The sequence below is a fragment of the Diplotaxodon limnothrissa genome, linkage group LG3, assembly GCF_057381915.1.
Source record: "Diplotaxodon limnothrissa isolate DT_005_m linkage group LG3, D_limnothrissa_male_GT1.1, whole genome shotgun sequence".
NCBI lineage: Eukaryota > Metazoa > Chordata > Actinopteri > Cichliformes > Cichlidae > Diplotaxodon > Diplotaxodon limnothrissa.
Window position 1 is genome coordinate 71,102,555 of NC_140598.1, and position 13,135 is coordinate 71,115,689.

The following is a 13,135-nucleotide window of genomic DNA, read 5'->3' on the forward strand; positions in this document are numbered from 1 at the left end:
AGGCCCTGGTGTGGTGTAAGTCGCCTCAGCCAGAAGCCACAGGCACTGGTGTGGTGTAAGTGGCCTCAGGAACCAGCACAGGGCCTGGTGTGTTGTACATGGCCACAGCTAGCAGCAGAGGGCCAGGTTTGGTGAAGATGGCCTCGGCCAGAAGCGCAGGGCCTGGTGTGATGTGAGTGGCCTGAGCAAGAGCCACAGACCCTGGTGTGGTGTAATTGGCCTCAATAGCAACTAAGGCCCTGGTGTGGTGTAACTGGCCTCAGCCAGCAGCCACAGGCCCTGGTGTGGTGTAAGTGGCCCCAGCCGGTCACTCAGGCCCTTGTGTGGTGTAGGTTGCATCAGCTAGCAGCACAAGACATTGGAAAAGAGCCAAAAGCAATGTCGTTAATGTGCCCTCATTAATGGGCAGATGCTTTTGGTCTTTTAATACACCCCTTCTCTGGATCAAAAGCGGTTCAATGACATGAAAATGAAAGGCTTACAGCACCAGGTATTCCCAGGTAGTCTCCCATCCAAGTACTAACCAAGCCCAGCCCTGCTTAGCTTCCGAGATCAGACGAGGTCGGGCGTGCTCAGGGTGGTATGGCCGTAAGCTGCTGGCCCCAGCACAATGTCTCAATTTATGGATTCAAGTGATTAGGTGGCAAGTACCTGAAGTTACGAAGACAATCCTATAACCATACCTGCATGTTTGCATAATACCCTAACCCAAAGGCTCAGTTTGGCATTTATCCAACAGCACAGGCCCTGGATTGTTGAAGATGGCCTCTGGAACCAGCACAGGGCCTGGTGTGTTGTACATGGCCACAGCAAGCAGCACAGGGCCTGGTTTGGTGAAGATGGCCTCGGCCAGAAGCACAGGGCCTGGCGTGATATGAGTGGCCTGAGCAAGAGCCACAGGCCCTGGTGTGTTGTAAGTGGCCTCAGCCAGCAGCCACAGGCCCTGGTGTGGTCTAAGTGGCCTCAGCCAGTGCCACAGGCCCTCGTGTGGTGTAAGTGGCCTGAGCAAGAGCCACAGGCCCTGGTGTGGTTTAAGTGGCCTCAGCCAGCAGCCACAGGCCCTGGTGTGGTGTAAGTGGCCTGAGCAAGTGCCACAGGCCCTGGTGTGGTGTAAGTGGCCTAAGCCAGAGCCACAGGCCCTGGTGTGGTGTAAGTGGCCTCAATAGCAAATAAGGCCCTGGTGTGGTGTAAGTGGCCTGAGCAAGAGCCACAGGGCCTGGTTTGGTGAAGATGGCCTCAGCCAGAAGCGCAGGGCCTGGTGTGATGTGAGTGGCCTGAGCAAGAGCCACAGGCCCTGGTGTGGTGTAAGTGGCCTCAGCCAGCAGCCACAGGCCCTGGTGTGGTGTAAGTCGCCTCAGCCAGAAGCCACAGGCACTGGTGTGGTGTAAGTGGCCTCAGCCAGCAGCAAAAGGGCCCTGGTGTGGTGTAAGTCGCCTCAGCCAGCAGCCACAGGCCCTGGTGTGGTGTAGGTGGCCTCAGCCAGCAGCCACAGGCCCTGGTGTGGTGTAAGTGGCCTCAATAGCAACTAAGGCCCTGGTGTGGTGTAAGTGGCTTCAGCCAGCAGCCACAGGCTCTGGTGTGGTGTAACTGGCCTCAGCCAGCAGCCACAGGCCCTGGTGTGGTGTAAGTGGCCTCAGCCAGAGCCACAGGCCCTGATGTGGTGTAAGTGGCCCCAGCTGGTCACTCAGGCCCTGGTGTGGTGTAGGTGGCATCAGCTAGCAGCACAAGACATTGGAAAAGAGCCAAAAGCAGTGTTGTTAATGTGCCCTCATTAATGGGCAGATGCTTTTGGTCTTTTAATACACCCCTTCTCTGGATCAAAAGCGGTTCAATGACATGAAAAGGAAAGGCTTACAGCACCAGGTATTCCCAGGCAGTCTCCCATCCAAGTACTAACCAAGCCCAGCCCTGCTTAGCTTCCGAGATCAGACGAGGTCGGGCGTGCTCAGGGTGGTATGGCCGTAAGCTGCTGGCCCCAGCACAATGTCTCAATTTATGGATTCAAGTGATTAGGTGGCAAGTACCTGAAGTTACGAAGACAATCCTATAACCATACCTGCATGTTTGCATAATACCCTAACCCAAAGACTCAGTTTGGCATTTATCCAACAGCACAGGCCCTGGATTGTTGAAGATGGCCTCAGGAACCAGCACAGGGCCTGGTGTGTTGTACATGGCCACAGCAAGCAGCACAGGGCCTGGTTTGGTGAAGATGGCCTCGGCCAGAAGCGCAGGGCCTGGTGTGATGTGAGTGGCCTGAGCAAGAGCCACAGGCCCTGGTGTGGTGTAAGTGGCCTCAGCCAGCAGCCACAGGCCCTGGTGTGGTGTAAGTCGCCTCAGCCAGAAGCCACAGGCACTGGTGTGGTGTAAGTGGCCTCAGCCAGCAGCAAAAGGGCCCTGGTGTGGTGTAAGTCTCCTCAGTCAGCAGCCACAGGCCCTGGTGTGGTGTAGGTGGCCTCAGCCAGCAGCCACAGGCCCTGGTGTGGTGTAAGTGGCCTCAGCCAGCAGCCACAGGCCCTGGTGTGGTGTAAGTGGCCTCAGCCAGCAGCCACAGGCCCTGGTGTGGTGTAAGTGGCCTCAGCCAGTGCCACAGGCCCTGGTGTGGTGTAAGTGGCCTGAGCAAGAGCCACAGACCCTGGTGTGGTGTAATTGGCCTCAATAGCAACTAATTCCCTGGTGTGGTGTAGGTGGCCTCAGCCAGTGCCACAGGCCCTGGTGTGGTGTAATTGGCCTCAATAGCAACTAAGGCCCTGGTGTGGTGTAGGTGGCCTCAGCCAGCAGCCACAGGCCCTGGTGTGGTGTAAGTGGCTTCAGCCAGCAGCCACAGGCTCTGGTGTGGTGTAACTGGCCTCAGCCAGCAGCCACAGGCCCTGGTGTGGTGTAAGTGGCCTCAGCCAGAGCCACAGGCCCTGATGTGGTGTAAGTGGCCCCAGCCGGTCACTCAGGCCCTGGTGTGGTGTAGGTGGCATCAGCTAGCAGCCACAGGCCCTGGTGGGGTGTAGGTGGCCTCAGCCAGCAGCCACAGGCCCTGGTGTGGTGTAAGTGGCCTCAGCCAGCAGCCACAGGCCCTGATGTGGTGTAAGTGGCCCCAGCCGGTCACTTAGGCCCTGGTGTGGTGTAGGTGGCATCAGCTAGCAGCACAAGACATTGGAAAAGAGCCAAAAGCAGTGTCGTTAATGTGCCCTCATTAATGGGCAGCTGCTTTTGGTCTTTTAATACACCCCTTCTCTGGATCAAAAGCGGTTCAATGACATGAAAGGCTTACAGGACAAGGTATTCCCAGGCAGTCTCCCATCCAAGTACTAACCAAGCCCAGCCCTGCTTAGCTTACTAGATCAGACGAGGTCGGGGGTGCTCAGGGTGGTATGGCCGTAAGCTGCTGGCCCCAGCACAATGTCTCAATTTATGGATTCAAGTGATTAGGTGGCAAGTACCTGAAGTTACGAAGACAATCCTATAACCATACCTGCATGTTTGCATAATACCCTAACCCAAAGGCTCAGTTTGGCATTTATCCAACAGCACAGGCCCTGGATTGTTGAAGATGGCCTCAAGAACCAGCACAGGACCTGGTGTGTTTTACATGGCCACAGCAAGCAGCACAGGGCCTGGTATGGTGAAGATGGCCTCAGCAAGCAGCCACAGGCCCTGGTGTGGTGGAAGTGGCCTCAGCCAGCAGCCACAGGCCCTGGTGTGTTGTAAGTGGCCTCAGCCAGCAGCCACAGGCCCTGGTGTGGTCTAAGTGGCCTCAGCCAGTGCCACAGGCCCTGGTGTGGTGTAAGTGGCCTGAGCAAGAGCCACAGGCCCTGGTGTGGTGTAAGTGGCCTCAGCCAGCAGCCACAGGCCCTGGTGTGGTGTAAGTGGCCTCAGCCAGTGCCACAGGCCCTGGTGTGGTGTAAGTGGCCTCAGCCAGCAGCAAAAGGGCCCTGGTGTGGTGTAAGTGGCCTGAGCAAGTGCCACAGGCCCTGGTGTGGTGTAAGTGACCTAAGCCAGAGCCACAGGCCCTGGTGTGGTGTAAGTGGCCTCAATAGCAAATAAGGCCCTGGTGTGGTGTAAGTGGCCTGAGCAAGAGCCACAGGGCCTGGTTTGGTGAAGATGGCCTCGGCCAGAAGCGCAGGGCCTGGTGTGATGTGAGTGGCCTGAGCAAGAGCCACAGGCCCTGGTGTGGTGTAAGTGGCCTCAGCCAGCAGCCACAGGCCCTGGTGTGGTGTAAGTCGCCTCAGCCAGAAGCCACAGGCACTGGTGTGGTGTAAGTGGCCTCAGGAACCAGCACAGGGCCTGGTGTGTTGTACATGGCCACAGCTAGCAGCAGAGGGCCAGGTTTGGTGAAGATGGCCTCGGCCAGAAGCGCAGGGCCTGGTGTGGTGTAAGTGGCCTGAGCAAGAGCCACAGGCCCTGGTGTGGTGTAAGTGGCCTGAGCAAGTGCCACAGGCCCTGGTGTGGTGTAAGTGGCCTAAGCCAGAGCCACAGGCCCTGGTGTGGTGTAAGTGGCCTCAATAGCAAATAAGGCCCTGGTGTGGTGTAAGTGGCCTGAGCAAGAGCCACAGGGCCTGGTTTGGTGAAGATGGCCTCAGCCAGAAGCGCAGGGCCTGGTGTGGTGTAAGTGGCCTGAGCAAGAGCCACAGACCCTGGTGTGGTGTAATTGGCCTCAATAGCAACTAAGGCCCTGGTGTGGTGTAGGTGGCCTCAGCCAGCAGCCACAGGCCCTGGTGTGGTGTAAGTGGCCTCAGCCAGAGCCACAGGCCCTGATGTGGTGTAAGTGGCCCCAGCCGGTCACTCAGGCCCTGGATTGTTGAAGATGGCCTCAGGAACCAGCACAGGGCCTGGTGTGTTGTACATGGCCACAGCAAGCAGCACAGGGCCTGGTTTGGTGAAGATGGCCTCGGCCAGAAGCGCAGGGCCTGGTGTGATGTGAGTGGCCTGAGCAAGAGCCACAGGCCCTGGTGTGGTGTAAGTGGCCTCAGTCAGCAGCCACAGGCCCTGGTGTGGTGTAAGTCGCCTCAGCCAGAAGCCACAGGCACTGGTGTGGTGTAAGTGGCCTCAGCCAGCAGCAAAAGGGCCCTGGTGTGGTGTAAGTGGCCTGAGCAAGAGCCACAGGCCCTGGTGTGGTGTAAGTGGCCTGAGCAAGAGCCACAGGCCCTGGTGTGGTGTAAGTGGCCTGAGCAAGAGCCACAGGCCCTGGTGTGGTGTAAGTGGTCTCAGCCAGCAGCCACAGGCCCTGGTGTGGTGTAGGTGGCCTCAGCCAGCAGCCACAGGCCCTTGTGTGGTGTAAGTGGCCTCAGCCAGCAGCCACAGGCCCTGGTGTGGTGTAAGTGGCCTCAGCCAGTGCCACAGGCCCTGGTGTGGTGTAAGTGGCCTGAGCAAGAGCCACAGACCCTGGTGTGGTGTAATTGGCCTCAATAGCAACTAAGGCCCTGGTGTGGTGTAGGTGGCCTCAGCCAGCAGCCACAGGCCCTGGTGTGTTGTAAGTGGCCTCAGCCAGCAGCCACAGGCCCTTGTGTGGTGTAAGTGGCCTCAGCCAGCAGCCACAGGCCCTGGTGTGGTGTAAGTGGCCTCAGCCAGTGCCACAGGCCCTGGTGTGGTGTAAGTGGCCTGAGCAAGAGCCACAGACCCTGGTGTGGTGTAATTGGCCTCAATAGCAACTAAGGCCCTGGTGTGGTGTAAGTGGCCTCAGCCAGCAGCCACAGGCCCTGGTGTGGTGTAGGTGGCCTCAGCCAGCAGCCACAGGCCCTGGTGTGGTGTAAGTGGCCTCAGCCAGCAGCCACAGGCCCTGGTGTGGTGTAAGTCGCCTCAGCCAGAAGCCACAGGCACTGGTGTGGTGTAAGTGGCCTCAGCCAGCAGCAAAAGGGCCCTGGTGTGGTGTAAGTGGCCTGAGCAAGAGCCACAGGCCCTGGTGTGGTGTAAGTGGCCTGAGCAAGAGCCACAGGCCCTGGTGTGGTGTAAGTGGCCTGAGCAAGAGCCACAGGCCCTGGTGTGGTGTAAGTGGTCTCAGCCAGCAGCCACAGGCCCTGGTGTGGTGTAAGTGGTCTCAGCCAGCAGCCACAGGCCCTGGTGTGGTGTAGGTGGCCTCAGCCAGCAGCCACAGGCCCTTGTGTGGTGTAAGTGGCCTCAGCCAGCAGCCACAGGCCCTGGTGTGGTGTAAGTGGCCTCAGCCAGTGCCACAGGCCCTGGTGTGGTGTAAGTGGCCTGAGCAAGAGCCACAGACCCTGGTGTGGTGTAATTGGCCTCAATAGCAACTAAGGCCCTGGTGTGGTGTAAGTCGCCTCAGCCAGCAGCCACAGGCCCTGGTGTGGTGTAGGTGGCCTCAGCCAGCAGCCACAGGCCCTGGTGTGGTGTAAGTGGCCTCAATAGCAACTAAGGCCCTGGTGTGGGGTAAGTGGCTTCAGCCAGCAGCCACAGGCTCTGGTGTGGTGTAACTGGCCTCAGCCAGCAGCCACAGGCCCTGGTGTGGTGTAAGTGGCCTCAGCCAGAGCCACAGGCCCTGATGTGGTGTAAGTGGCCCCAGCCGGTCACTCAGGCCCTGGTGTGGTGTAGGTGGAATCAGCTAGCAGCACAAGACATTGGAAAAGAGCCAAAAGCAGTGTCGTTAATGTGCCCTCATTAATGGGCAGCTGCTTTTGGTCTTTTAATACACCCCTTCTCTGGATCAAAAGCGGTTCAATGACATGAAAGGCTTACAGCACCAGGTATTCCCAGGCAGTCTCCCATCCAAGTACTAACCAAGCCCAGCCCTGCTTAGCTTCCGAGATCAGACGAGGTCGGGCGTGCTCAGGGTGGTATGGCCGTAAGCTGCTGGCCCCAGCACAATGTCTCAATTTATGGATTCAAGTGATTAGGTGGCAAGTACCTGAAGTTACGAAGACAATCCTATAACCATACCTGCATGTTTGCATAATACCCTAACCCAAAGGCTCAGTTTGGCATTTATCCAACAGCACAGGCCCTGGATTGTTGAAGATGGCCTCAGGAACCAGCACAGGGCCTGGTGTGTTGTACATGGCCACAGCAAGCAGCACAGGGCCTGGTTTGGTGAAGATGGCCTCGGCCAGAAGCGCAGGGCCTGGTGTGATGTGAGTGGCCTGAGCAAGAGCCACAGGCCCTGGTGTGGTGTAAGTGGCCTCAGCCAGCAGCCACAGGCCCTGGTGTGGTGTAAGTCGCCTCAGCCAGAAGCCACAGGCACTGGTGTGGTGTAAGTGGCCTCAGCCAGCAGCAAAAGGGCCCTGGTGTGGTGTAAGTGGCCTGAGCAAGAGCCACAGGCCCTGGTGTGGTGTAAGTGGCCTGAGCAAGAGCCACAGGCCCTGGTGTGGTGTAAGTGGCCTGAGCAAGAGCCACAGGCCCTGGTGTGGTGTAAGTGGTCTCAGCCAGCAGCCACAGGCCCTGGTGTGGTGTAGGTGGCCTCAGCCAGCAGCCACAGGCCCTTGTGTGGTGTAAGTGGCCTCAGCCAGCAGCCACAGGCCCTGGTGTGGTGTAAGTGGCCTCAGCCAGTGCCACAGGCCCTGGTGTGGTGTAAGTGGCCTGAGCAAGAGCCACAGACCCTGGTGTGGTGTAATTGGCCTCAATAGCAACTAAGGCCCTGGTGTGGTGTAAGTGGCCTCAGCCAGCAGACACAGGCCCTGGTGTGGTGTAAGTGGCCTCAGCCAGCAGCCACAGGCCCTGGTGTGGTGTAAGTCGCCTCAGCCAGCAGCCACAGGCCCTTGTGTGGTGTAAGTGGCCTCAGCCAGCAGCCACAGGCCCTGGTGTGGTGTAAGTGGCCTCAGCCAGTGCCACAGGCCCTGGTGTGGTGTAGGTGGCCTCAGCCAGCAGCCACAGGCCCTTGTGTGGTGTAAGTGGCCTCAGCCAGCAGCCACAGGCCCTGGTGTGGTGTAAGTGGCCTCAGCCAGTGCCACAGGCCCTGGTGTGGTGTAAGTGGCCTGAGCAAGAGCCACAGACCCTGGTGTGGTGTAATTGGCCTCAATAGCAACTAAGGCCCTGGTGTGGTGTAGGTGGCCTCAGCCAGCAGCCACAGGCCCTGGTGTGTTGTAAGTGGCCTCAGCCAGCAGCCACAGGCCCTTGTGTGGTGTAAGTGGCCTCAGCCAGCAGCCACAGGCCCTGGTGTGGTGTAAGTGGCCTCAGCCAGTGCCACAGGCCCTGGTGTGGTGTAAGTGGCCTGAGCAAGAGCCACAGACCCTGGTGTGGTGTAATTGGCCTCAATAGCAACTAAGGCCCTGGTGTGGTGTAAGTGGCCTCAGCCAGCAGCCACAGGCCCTGGTGTGGTGTAGGTGGCCTCAGCCAGCAGCCACAGGCCCTGGTGTGGTGTAAGTGGCCTCAGCCAGCAGCCACAGGCCCTGGTGTGGTGTAAGTCGCCTCAGCCAGAAGCCACAGGCACTGGTGTGGTGTAAGTGGCCTCAGCCAGCAGCAAAAGGGCCCTGGTGTGGTGTAAGTGGCCTGAGCAAGAGCCACAGGCCCTGGTGTGGTGTAAGTGGCCTGAGCAAGAGCCACAGGCCCTGGTGTGGTGTAAGTGGCCTGAGCAAGAGCCACAGGCCCTGGTGTGGTGTAAGTGGTCTCAGCCAGCAGCCACAGGCCCTGGTGTGGTGTAAGTGGTCTCAGCCAGCAGCCACAGGCCCTGGTGTGGTGTAGGTGGCCTCAGCCAGCAGCCACAGGCCCTTGTGTGGTGTAAGTGGCCTCAGCCAGCAGCCACAGGCCCTGGTGTGGTGTAAGTGGCCTCAGCCAGTGCCACAGGCCCTGGTGTGGTGTAAGTGGCCTGAGCAAGAGCCACAGACCCTGGTGTGGTGTAATTGGCCTCAATAGCAACTAAGGCCCTGGTGTGGTGTAAGTCGCCTCAGCCAGCAGCCACAGGCCCTGGTGTGGTGTAGGTGGCCTCAGCCAGCAGCCACAGGCCCTGGTGTGGTGTAAGTGGCCTCAATAGCAACTAAGGCCCTGGTGTGGGGTAAGTGGCTTCAGCCAGCAGCCACAGGCTCTGGTGTGGTGTAACTGGCCTCAGCCAGCAGCCACAGGCCCTGGTGTGGTGTAAGTGGCCTCAGCCAGAGCCACAGGCCCTGATGTGGTGTAAGTGGCCCCAGCCGGTCACTCAGGCCCTGGTGTGGTGTAGGTGGAATCAGCTAGCAGCACAAGACATTGGAAAAGAGCCAAAAGCAGTGTCGTTAATGTGCCCTCATTAATGGGCAGCTGCTTTTGGTCTTTTAATACACCCCTTCTCTGGATCAAAAGCGGTTCAATGACATGAAAGGCTTACAGCACCAGGTATTCCCAGGCAGTCTCCCATCCAAGTACTAACCAAGCCCAGCCCTGCTTAGCTTCCGAGATCAGACGAGGTCGGGCGTGCTCAGGGTGGTATGGCCGTAAGCTGCTGGCCCCAGCACAATGTCTCAATTTATGGATTCAAGTGATTAGGTGGCAAGTACCTGAAGTTACGAAGACAATCCTATAACCATACCTGCATGTTTGCATAATACCCTAACCCAAAGGCTCAGTTTGGCATTTATCCAACAGCACAGGCCCTGGATTGTTGAAGATGGCCTCAGGAACCAGCACAGGGCCTGGTGTGTTGTACATGGCCACAGCAAGCAGCACAGGGCCTGGTTTGGTGAAGATGGCCTCGGCCAGAAGCGCAGGGCCTGGTGTGATGTGAGTGGCCTGAGCAAGAGCCACAGGCCCTGGTGTGGTGTAAGTGGCCTCAGCCAGCAGCCACAGGCCCTGGTGTGGTGTAAGTCGCCTGAGCCAGAAGCCACAGGCACTGGTGTGGTGTAAGTGGCCTGAGCAAGAGCCACAGGCCCTGGTGTGGTGTAAGTGGCCTCAGCCAGCAGCCACAGGCCCTGGTGTGGTGTAAGTCGCCTGAGCCAGAAGCCACAGGCACTGGTGTGGTGTAAGTCGCCTGAGCCAGAAGCCACAGGCACTGGTGTGGTGTAAGTGGCCTCAGCCAGAAGCAAAAGGGCCCTGGTGTGGTGTAAGTCGCCTCAGCCAGCAGCCACAGGCCCTGGTGTGGTGTAGGTGGCCTCAGCCAGCAGCCACAGGCCCTGGTGTGGTGTAAGTGGCCTCAATAGCAACTAAGGCCCTGGTGTGGTGTAAGTGGCTTCAGCCAGCAGCCACAGGCTCTGGTGTGGTGTAGGTGGCCTCAGCCAGCAGCCACAGGCCCTGGTGTGGTGTAAGTGGCCTCAGCCAGAGCCACAGGCCCTGATGTGGTGTAAGTGGCCCCAGCCGGTCACTCAGGCCCTGGTGTGGTGTAGGTGGCATCAGCTAGCAGCACAAGACATTGGAAAAGAGCCAAAAGCAGTGTCGTTAATGTGCCCTCATTAATGGGCAGCTGCTTTTGGTCTTTTAATACACCCCTTCTCTGGATCAAAAGCGGTTCAATGACATGAAAATCAAAGGCTTACAGCACCAGGTATTCCCAGGCAGTCTCCCATCCAAGTACTAACCAAGCCCAGCCCTGCTTAGCTTCCGAGATCAGACGAGGTCGGGCGTGCTGAGGGTGGTATGGCCGTAAGCTGCTGGCTCCAGCACAATGTCTCAATTTATGGATTCAAGTGATTAGGTGGCAAGTACCTGAAGTTACGAAGACAATCCTATAACCATACCTGCATGTTTGCATAATACCCTAACCCAAAGGCTCAGTTTGGCATTTATCCAACAGCACAGGCCCTGGATTGTTGAAGATGGCCTCAGGAACCAGCACAGGGCCTGGTGTGTTGTACATGGCCACAGCAAGCAGCACAAGGCCTGGTTTGGTGAAGATGGCCTCGGCCAGAAGCGCAGGGCCTGGTGTGATGTGAGTGGCCTGAGCAAGAGCCACAGGCCCTGGTGTGGTGTAAGTGGCCTCAGCCAGCAGCCACAGGCCCTGGTGTGGTCTAAGTGGCCTCAGCCAGTGCCACAGGCCCTGGTGTGGTGTAAGTGGCCTGAGCAAGAGCCACAGGCCCTGGTGTGGTGTAAGTGGCCTCAGCCAGCAGCCACAGGCCCTGGTGTGGTGTAAGTGGCCTGAGCAAGTGCCACAGGCCCTGGTGTGGTGTAAGTGACCTAAGCCAGAGCCACAGGCCCTGGTGTGGTGTAAGTGGCCTCAATAGCAAATAAGGCCCTGGTGTGGTGTAAGTGGCCTGAGCAAGAGCCACAGGGCCTGGTTTGGTGAAGATGGCCTCGGCCAGAAGCGCAGGGCCTGGTGTGATGTGAGTGGCCTGAGCAAGAGCCACAGGCCCTGGTGTGGTGTAAGTCGCCTCAGCCAGAAGCCACAGGCACTGGTGTGGTGTAAGTGGCCTCAGGAACCAGCACAGGGCCTGGTGTGTTGTACATGGCCACAGCTAGCAGCAGAGGGCCAGGTTTGGTGAAGATGGCCTCGGCCAGAAGCGCAGGGCCTGGTGTGATGTGAGTGGCCTGAGCAAGAGCCACAGGCCCTGGTGTGGTGTAAGTGGCCTCAATAGCAACTAAGGCCCTGGTGTGGTGTAACTGGCCTCAGCCAGCAGCCACAGGCCCTGGTGTGGTGTAAGTGGCCTCAGCCAGAGCCACAGGCCCTGATGTGGTGTAAGTGGCCCCAGCCGGTCACTTAGGCCCTGGTGTGGTGTAGGTGGCATCAGCTAGCAGCACAAGACATTGGAAAAGAGCCAAAAGCAGTGTCGTTAATGTGCCCTCATTAATGGGCAGCTGCTTTTGGTCTTTTAATACACCCCTTCTCTGGATCAAAAGCGGTTCAATGACATGAAAATGAAAGACTTACAGCACCAGGTATTCCCAGGCAGTCTCCCATCCAAGTACTAACCAAGCCCAGCCCTGCTTAGCTTCCGAGATCAGACGAGGTCGGGCGTGCTCAGGGTGGTATGGCCGTAAGCTGCTGGCCGTAAGCTGCTGGCCCCAGCACAATGTCTCAATTTATGGATTCAAGTGATGAGGTGGCAAGTACCTGAAGTTACGAAGACAATCCTATAACCATCCCTGCATGTTTGCATAATACCCTAACCCAAAGGCTCAGTTTGGCATTTATCCAACAGCACAGGCCCTGGATTGTTGAAGATGGCCTCAGGAACCAGCACAGGACCTGGTGTGTTGTACATGGCCACAGCAAGCAGCACAGGGCCTGGTTTGGTGAAGATGGCCTCGGCCAGAAGCACAGGGCCTGGTGTGATATGAGTGGCCTGAGCAAGAGCCACAGGCCCTGGTGTGTTGTAAGTGGCCTCAGCCAGCAGCCACAGGCCCTGGTGTGGTGTAGGTGGCCTCAGCCAGCAGCCACAGGCCCTTGTGTGGTGTAAGTGGCCTCAGCCAGCAGCCACAGGCCCTGGTGTGGTCTAAGTGGCCTCAGCCAGTGCCACAGGCCCTGGTGTGGTGTAAGTGGCCTGAGCAAGAGCCACAGACCCTGGTGTGGTGTAATCGGTCTCAATAGCAACTAAGGCCCTGGTGTGGTGTAGGTGGCCTCAGCCAGCAGCCACAGGCCCTGGTGTGGTGTAAGTGGCCTCAGCCAGAGCCACAGGCCCTGATGTGGTGTAAGTGGCCCCAGCCGGTCACTCAGGCCCTGGTGTGGTGTAGGTGGCATCAGCTAGCAGCACAAGACATTGGAAAAGAGCCAAAAGCAATGTCGTTAATGTGCCCTCATTAATGGGGAGCTGCTTTTGGTCTTTTAATACACCCCTTCTCTGGATCAAAAGCGGTTCAATGACATGAAAATGAAAGGCTTACAGCACCAGGTATTCCCAGGGAGTCTCCCATCCAAGTACTAACCAAGCCCAGCCCTGCTTAGCTTCCGAGATCAGACGAGGTCGGGCGTGCTCAGGGTGGTATGGCCGTAAGCTGCTGGCCCCAGCACAATGTCTCAATTTATGGATTCAAGTGATTAGGTGGCAAGTACCTGAAGTTACGAAGACAATCCTATAACCATACCTGCATGTTTGCATAATACCCTAACCCAAAGGCTCAGTTTGGCATTTATCCAACAGCACAGGCCCTGGATTGTTGAAGATGGCCTCAGGAACCAGCACAGGGCCTGGTGTGTTGTACATGGCCACAGCAAGCAGCACAGGGCCTGGTTTGGTGAAGATGGCCTCGGCCAGAAGCGCAGGGTCTGGTGTGATGTGAGTGGCCTGAGCAAGAGCCACAGGCCCTGGTGTGGTGTAAGTGGCCTCAGCCAGCAGCCACAGGCCCTGGTGTGGTGTAAGTCGCC

At 58.0% G+C, this 13,135-nt stretch overlaps 1 protein-coding gene, 6 non-coding genes and 2 pseudogenes across 9 annotated transcripts in view; all 9 read right to left on the minus strand.

Annotated features, from left to right (window-relative positions):
* The window catches only part of LOC146637699 (BPTF-associated chromatin complex component 1-like), a 495,253-nt gene that overhangs the window by 102,575 nt on the left and 379,543 nt on the right, over positions 1–13,135 (minus strand). The window lies entirely within an intron of this gene.
* On the minus strand, positions 476–594 carry LOC146637738 (5S ribosomal RNA). Its single transcript, XR_014905617.1, has one exon. It is a non-coding gene; the product is annotated as a 5S ribosomal RNA (ribosomal RNA).
* LOC146637739 (5S ribosomal RNA) lies at positions 1,849–1,967 on the minus strand. Its single transcript, XR_014906019.1, has one exon. It is a non-coding gene; the product is annotated as a 5S ribosomal RNA (ribosomal RNA).
* LOC146637740 (5S ribosomal RNA) lies at positions 3,259–3,377 on the minus strand (annotated as a pseudogene).
* LOC146637741 (5S ribosomal RNA) lies at positions 6,672–6,790 on the minus strand. Its single transcript, XR_014906020.1, has one exon. It is a non-coding gene; the product is annotated as a 5S ribosomal RNA (ribosomal RNA).
* On the minus strand, positions 9,226–9,344 carry LOC146637742 (5S ribosomal RNA). Its single transcript, XR_014906021.1, has one exon. It is a non-coding gene; the product is annotated as a 5S ribosomal RNA (ribosomal RNA).
* Positions 10,367–10,485, minus strand: LOC146637743 (5S ribosomal RNA; annotated as a pseudogene).
* Positions 11,695–11,813, minus strand: LOC146637744 (5S ribosomal RNA). Its single transcript, XR_014905556.1, has one exon. It is a non-coding gene; the product is annotated as a 5S ribosomal RNA (ribosomal RNA).
* LOC146637745 (5S ribosomal RNA) lies at positions 12,648–12,766 on the minus strand. The gene has a single exon (XR_014905669.1). It is a non-coding gene; the product is annotated as a 5S ribosomal RNA (ribosomal RNA).